The sequence below is a fragment of the Marmota marmota genome, unplaced genomic scaffold (assembly GCF_001458135.2).
Source record: "Marmota marmota marmota unplaced genomic scaffold, marMar, whole genome shotgun sequence".
Taxonomy (NCBI): domain Eukaryota; kingdom Metazoa; phylum Chordata; class Mammalia; order Rodentia; family Sciuridae; genus Marmota; species Marmota marmota.
In genome coordinates, this window is record NW_026000108.1 from 11036513 (window position 1) to 11044414 (window position 7902).

Here is a 7902-nt window from a genome sequence, read left to right on the forward strand (position 1 = left end):
CTCCCCTCCCCTCCCCTCCTCTCTCTCTACCCCCTCCACTGTATAACCCTGAGGGTCTCCTTCCATTTCCATGCAATTTCCCTTCTCTCCCCCTTTCCCTCCCACCTCTCATCCCTGTTAAATGTTAATCTTCTTCTCCTGCTCTTCAACCCTACTCTGATCTTAGTTACTCTCCTTATATCAAAGAAGACATTTGGCATTTGTTTTTTAGGGATTGGCTAGCTTCACTTAGCATAATCTGCTCTAATGCCATCCATTTCCCTGCAAATTCTATGATTTTGTCATTTTTTTGTCATTTTTTTGAAATTTTGTTTGTAAGGAAATCATTCTTAAACAGCAAATATCCTTTAAAGAAGTCTGACCCTTTGGATAAAATTTTCACGACACACACACCCCTTCCTGTGTGTGCACACGGATGCCCTCATATGCTTGTGCTTGCACACTGGCATGTGTGCCTACAGGTCTATGCACACGCTATTGTGCACACATGGCACACAACACACACACACACACAATTGTGCAATTGCCTTTAGGCCACCTCATGGGACAGAAGAAGGTTCTAGAGAGGCTCCCTTTTCAATTTTCAATAAGCCCATGTGTGTTACAATGAGTTGCCAATTGCCCCACTGGAAATCTGGAAATGTGAGAAGACGAGCACCCTCTTTCTGGGTGGTCAGACTGGGGGTCGCCACGCACCCTGACATCTGACCACGTTGCTTCCATTGCATAAACGGGTGAAAAGGTTTAGTTAAAAACCCCAGAAGACATCTCTGAAAAGTCTCCTATGGGCATCCAGACAGAAGTGTATGAACTCACAGAGCCAAAGGACCCACACATCAGTGTTCTGTTTAGGAGAAGACAGGAAGGCCCAGGGGATAGAACCGTGATTGGTTCTATAAGGAAAAGGACTGGACTCTAACACGAGCTACTCAGTCATTCCTTTATTTGCTAATTCCTTCATTTGTCCAAAGAACCTTCATGAAGCACCTGCTATGACCAGACCTTCTCAGTTACTGGATGGCTGAAAATGCGGTCAAGAGTTACAGTCCTTGTCTTCAAAGAGAAGACAGACAAGGTGGAAATAATAAGTTTATAAATGACAATGCAGGGGTTGGTTGGAATGTTGGAGGGCAGCCTGGGGTGCTATGGGTGGGGACATCATATCCAATCAAAGGGGCAGAGAATAATTTACCAGGAGGCCACAGCTGCAGCGACAGCTTCACGGCAAGGGAAATGGATTGCTATTGATTCAGCCATTGTCCCGTGGCTGCTGTATGTGCAGGGCAGTAGGCAGGCACCAGAAGGAATACCAAGGTGAATATGGCTTGGCTTTTTTTTCACCTGGTCAGTGTAGCCTTCACCATCAGAGGGCTGCTATGGTGGCGTTATCTCATCACTCGGATGTCTTCACATCATGTTAAGGAAATCTGAGGTGACATCATACCCAGTGGTGAGCTTCAGAGCCTGGGATGTGGACTTGGGTGTCCTTTCCATGGTGCCCACTGGAATTGAAGTGGGTCTTAGCATTTCCATGTTTGGCCAAAGCAATGGCTTCCTTGGAGGCCAATCTTCTGGATTGTAAACCAATGAAAGCAGCCAGACCACAAGCAACAAGATCAGCAGTTAAGAGAATGACTGGACTGGCTCTTACCAAGTTTTAGTTTTTGTTTTTGGTGGAAGTCGAGGTTCAAATGGGTCTCCCATCAGATGGGCAGCCACTCGGCCAGTGGAACAATGGATAGTTATTTGATCCCAGAAGAGTTTGGGCTCTCCATTAGCTATGCTTATAGGATAGAAGCAAGATGGAAAATTTATAAAGATAGACTAAGCCTTAATGGAAAACAGTTCTTTTAGGCATTTATTCGATGGGCTAAACTTTAAAAATTGTTTTTAATTGGTTCATCATAACTATATATATGATAGCAGATTCATTGTGACTCATTTGTATATGCACACAACATGATTTGGTCAATTCCATTCCCTAGTCCCTCCCCTTTCCCGCACTCATCTCCTTTCTCTACTTCTCTTGTCTCTTCTGTTTTCTTGTGGTCCCCCCACCATTTATCCCATTTTTTCTCTTTAGCTTCCACATATGAGAGAAAACATATGACCCTTGACTTTCTGACCTTATTTGGCTTAAGACCATGCTCTCAAGCTTTTGATGGGCTGGATTTTTCCCCCATTTTTTAAGTTTGTTCTAATTAGTTGTACATGGGCTGGACTCTGAAAGGCATTGTTTGACGAAGCCCCTACGTATCTCAGCCATGCCAGTTACCAGGGACAGGAAAGTTCTCTTGAATACCTCTTCCTTCAGCCCTTGAGCACTGTGTGTTCTGAGAACTGAAGCTCGTGTCTAGGTTACTATTACTGATGCCTGTAACTCTGAAAGGAATCAGGAGTGTCTTGGCACGGCCTTGTGGTTTGGCCTCAGTATATGCACAGACATGTGTGATTTTGATTTAATTTTGGGTATCTATGAGGCAAGAGAGCTCAGAGTATTTTACCCTGAAGGGGATAATTTTTAGGTAGTGGCCCAGCAGTTTATAATAAATGTCAAGACAACTTGTTGGCCAGGATGTCTAGTACTAAGATGAAGGCCAAAGTTTTGGCCAAGTACATTGTTTCTTGGGCTCCATCCTATGTCCACAAGGACATGGTGGCTAAGGGCCACGAAGCTACAATTTTCTGCTGAGCTCTGTGGTATACAAGGGCAGCAGTGCCACCTGAACAGTCTGTAAGACCCCAGGGCTATTCAACTACTTAATTCTAAGGAGGTCCCCAGGGAGCCAGGAGGGCTCGTGGAAAGGTGACTTCCTCCAGCGTTCTGACGTCTGACAAGATGTTGAGAACAGGCCTTCAGTATCTGTGTTGAGGCTGTGGAGTGTGGTTTCCTTGATCCAAAGCACAGTGGATAGTTGGGGAGGGGAGGGCATAGGCTCAGGGCTGAAAGAGTCTCTGTTTTTAGCTGGTCGTTGTTTTAATAGTATTCAGTAAGAGACAGTTGCCTGCATCTGAGCCTCTGGCCAACTTGTGGTCACCATAAGTGGTCTAGAAACTTCAGGAGGCTTGAGAAGTTAACGAAGCCTCTTCAGCGAAGGAATATCTATCTGCAGGCACTAGCAGCAGTGCCTGTTGGCTTTACTTTGGAAAGAAAAGTTGTAAATGAAGAACATGTTGCCATCAGAATCCCAAAACCACTAACAGGTGTTGGACTTGTCTTCCATGATGAGTGTGCCAATGACTGTCCTTGAGGAGGAGGTCATCAAGGAAGTGTTGCAACTGTGCTCCTGGAGAAAGGCAGAGCAGCCAAGACCTTGTCTGCCAAGGTTCTACGTGGTGACAGGGCTGAGGACCCCTGGGCAGCCTGCAAAGCCATATGAAGTGAAGGCAACTGTACCTCAGATGCTGTTCTAAGAGGCCCTGGACAGAGTGTGTTGGCCAAATCTTTAAAAACAAAGTATCTGTCAGTTGTTGATTAGATAGAGTCAGTGATTGTGAGGAAAAGTGGGGAAGGGGAAGAAGAGGGGCCTGTCTCTGTAGGTAGCAGCTTCTCCCCAGGACAGCCCCCCACCCTAGCCCCCCGCCACCAGAAGCATCTCCAGTCCCTTCCTGCTCCTTCCCATTTTTCTCTTTTTAATTAAATGAAATATTCTAGTTGGCTAAACATTTACATTTTCCCCTCCTTTTTTCCCCCTTTTCTGTCTCCTTGTTTTACCAAATTGGTTTTTGTTTTTAGCTTTTGAGTGCTCATCTCATAAGCTCCTGGTGGGCCCAAGTAGTCTCTGCTATTAGTGGTGGTGTTCCTTCCTAGGCTACCCCAGTCAACTCAAGGGGCTGGGGTCTGTATCAAAGTGGGGAAACACACACTATTCTTGGTTTTGAACAGTTTAGTCAAAGTAGAGGCTCTTGACGTGTTGCTGACTGGTGCTGGGGTCCCCAAATGCTGGCAACCTCTTCCACGCTGGAAAACCTCCGCAGGTTTCTCAGAGGAAGCAGGAGAAATGGTCTTCCTCTTCTCCTTTTTCATGAAGCACCGGGCCACTGGTGTCCGAGGATGTGGTCTCATGTATCCCATGTGGTTGAGGGAGGAATGACAGCAGCAAGGCAAGCCGTGGCAGAGATTGCCCTTGAAGCCATCTGCAAGGTTTTTTGGGGAGTCATGGTTTTCCACTGCAAGGGCACCCTGCACCAAGCTGGGCCTGACCAACTGTGAAATTCAATGGGTGAATATCTCTAGAGTGCAGTCATGCCCAGGGGACAAACAGCCAATGTCAACCCCTGAAGGACTTGTGAGGGAATCTCATATGCCCAGGATTTGTTCTTCCACCAGAGGAAGAGAAGATTCCTTATAAGTCAGAGCTCTCCTCTGTGGTGACCCTGGCGATGCTCTATGGTGTTGCCAGTCTGGTCATCCAAAGCATCTGCAGGGTAGCCTCTCTCTGCGGCCACTCTCTCCAGAAAGCCTTGCTGACAGTCAGCCTTAGAAGCCTCCTTGACTTCCTATCACACAGGACACTCCCTCACCAATAAGGTGTCCATGGGCGACCTCTTGCACTCCCAATAATAAGATTCCGCTCATTCTTTTGCCACAGTTTAGACTGGAACATCATGAAAGGACACAGGGAGCAAAGTATCACAGACGCCCCAACAGCTAGCGACACACCCCAGGGACAGCTTGCTGTTTAGAGTCAGGGAATGAAGAGCAGCCCGAGGGCCGGCCCTGCATGGATCACTGAGCCACCTGCTGGCTGCACAGTCATCTCAAAACGTACCTGTGAGATTTTTCGTTCATGAAGGCCATGGAATGATCACACAGTGCCGCTAAAGCCACTGAAAAAAAGAATTTGCTAGTAACACTTAGAAAGAAGTGGAGGCTTGCCACACCACGTAGGTTCCCATCACGGAAGCCTCAACGTTTGGCCTGGAAGCAGAAGCAAGAGTTAGGGGCGCCCATGGGCACAGCTTTTATTGCAGGCTCCAAGGGAAAGTCAAAGCTGGGCGTAGTACACACTTTAGAATGAGCTAGTTCAAATAATTCCGGCGAGTTCTCTGGCTTGCCACCTAGCTTTCTGGTCCTGGCCCTGGCATGGCGTAGGGAGGATCAGATGACATGTGGGTTGCCTGCATGTGAGAGATAGGATTCCAAGTAAATTGCTTAATATCTTTAGAAATTAGCTGACCCTGGGAAGGATTGACTTTCTCTGGGCCTCTCAGGCCCCCGAAGACATCAAAGCATCACAAAATTAAAACGCGATGTTAATACAATCATCCAGACACATAGAACTTGGGACACAAACGTCATAGCATGCTGTTTTCCAATTCCATCCCATTTTCTGTTCTTATGTGTGCTTTGCTTTCTACCCTAACTTCTTCCATGGGTGCAAACATGGGAGTCAGCAACTTGGAGCTGGGCTGCAGTGTGGAAACCCAATCTTCCCACAGATGAAGATGGCATGGATTCTGCCCAGATTCACTCCATCACACACTAACACTTGGTTAACAGAGACTGAGAAACAATTTAATGGTGAGAGTCACAGCAGATAAGGTTCGAGAGATTTGTACATGCAATTCTCACGGATCACCTCATATCCTTGCACCATATTTAGGAAATAGGCCAGTTGTTATTACAGAGAGGAGCAAAAGAAAAATCACCTGAGGCCAGACAGGTAGTGACAGGTGGATCATGGAGACTCTAAAATACCCATGCACTTAGCCTAGATTGTTGTCAAAGTGCCACAAAGCAATGGGAATTTGATAATACCTATAAATATGTTGAAAGTTATTATTATGTATGGACTTTTGAAAATTAATTGTGTATTTATTTATAAGATATGTTATTAAATTAATGATCTTGTGAATTCCTACAACTCTCCCTGTGAGTCCCATGCCTTCTCTGATCTTTCCACCCCAAGCCAGGCCTTGCTCGGGTATCCTTAGGCAATACAGTTTGCAATGCTTAAATGACAAGGGAATAGAAATCCCCCTCTGGGACAAGGCACAGGTAACAGCAAAACCATCACCAGCTTCATTGAGGTTAGGACGTGAGAACCTACGCACCTTTTCAAACATGGAAGAACCAAGCCCTGCAGCTTGACCATGTCCCCTGGGTGTGACAGAAGGGAGGGACTGAGAATCTGACTGCAGCCAACAGGGGGCCAGGTTTGATGGACTCACAGGCCCCCCCTCTTCTTTCAAGTTCAAATGATCTAAAAGCAGAAAAGGGATCAGCCACCTTTTTCAATCTTAAAAAAAAAAAAAAAAACCACCCAATCATCTGAATGATTTCAACAAATTAATTCGTCTTGGATTTAAACTTACACTACCCAACTTTTATGACATGTTGCCAAAGGTAGGAACCTGCTTGTTTAGGGTTCCATCATTCCCATATTGATTGCAAGACTCTTTTCCAGGTATCAGAAGCATTTGTGACTCCAGCGTGGCACCAGGTAACACCAGGTTCATCGTGGTTAGCTCGGGTCCCAAGGCAGCCTGGTGGACGATGCTCAAGCACTCGGTCTCTACCAAGGCCCAGTAACAGGCCAAGAGCTCTCTCAAAGGAGACCAGTTATCTGTAGATGATAGCAGGGTCTTGCCCCAAAATTCTAAGGGCTTCCACTGGGATTCCTCTATAGAACCCAAGAGCTCTAAGCAGTATCTCTATCAACCACTGAATGTTGTATCTGCTGCATCATTTAGCTCAAGTGCCAGAACAATGTGAAAGGCAGTCTGGACCTATTTGCTGCAGATCCTTCTCCTGCTCTGAGCCCCACCCAAAGAACATTTTCAGGTCACTCGATAGATGGGCTGGAGTGACATACCTGAATGAAAATGGTAATAACACTCCAAATCCAAATAGGCTCACCAAGCACGGCACCTCTTTCTTGGTTGTAGGAGGGGCCAGATGCAGTACCTTATCCTTAGTTCTTACCTCGTCTTGCCTACCAGAGCCCTAGAACTTTCGCTGAGGTAAAAGGCCCCTGAGTTTTTTTCAGATGTATTTCCCACCCTCTAACATGCCAGTGTCTTACCAGTACATCCTGGGCAGTCACTCCTGTGTGCCTGCTGGGTCAGTCAGCGTGGTGTGGCAGTGTAATGGACCAGAGGGATTTTGTGTGGAAGGAAAAAAAGTGATCAAAACTCCCTGTGAACTAAGTTGTGACACTGAGCTAGGGAGTTGATGTACCCTGGGGTAGGACAGTGAAGGTGTATTGCAAACTGCTCTGGTGAGTCCTATGGATGGAGATGAAGAAAAAGACATTGCCAGATCAGTAGCTGCCAGGAGATGTGGTAATTTTCTCCAGCAATGAAACCATATCTAGCTCAGCAGCTGCGATGAGTCACCACCTGGTTAAACGGAAGGCAATCACTATCCTCTCTGATGTATGTGTCTTTTGCACAGACCAGACACGAGAGTTGAACGGGAATGTGGTAGGAACCACCACTGGTGTACCTTTCAAGTTCTTAGTGGTGGCGTCAATCTGTGCAATCCCTCCAGGAAGTGGTATTGCTTTCGATGTGCTGTTTTCCAAGTGGAGGCAGCTTTAGTGGTTTGCATTAGGACTTTCCTACCATAATAACTCTCACTCTGCAGGTCAGGGAACCAATGGAAGGATTCTGCCCACTAAGTATCAACATCCAAATTATGAATTTTGGAACTGGAGACATGAACACAGGATGGTTCAGAGAACTTCAGGACTCACTGTGAGTCAGACTTGAACTAAAAATCCATGGGTCACCTGACCTCTACTTCACCTTACTTCAGTCCCTGGTGAGCCACAGTGACATTTTGAGTCTTCTGGAATCACTGTCGATTCAGAGCCAGTGTCTGATAGTCCCTGAAAGAAATGATCATTTTCTTTTTCCAGATGCACAGTTACTCTGGGAAAAGCCTGGGTAGGTCCT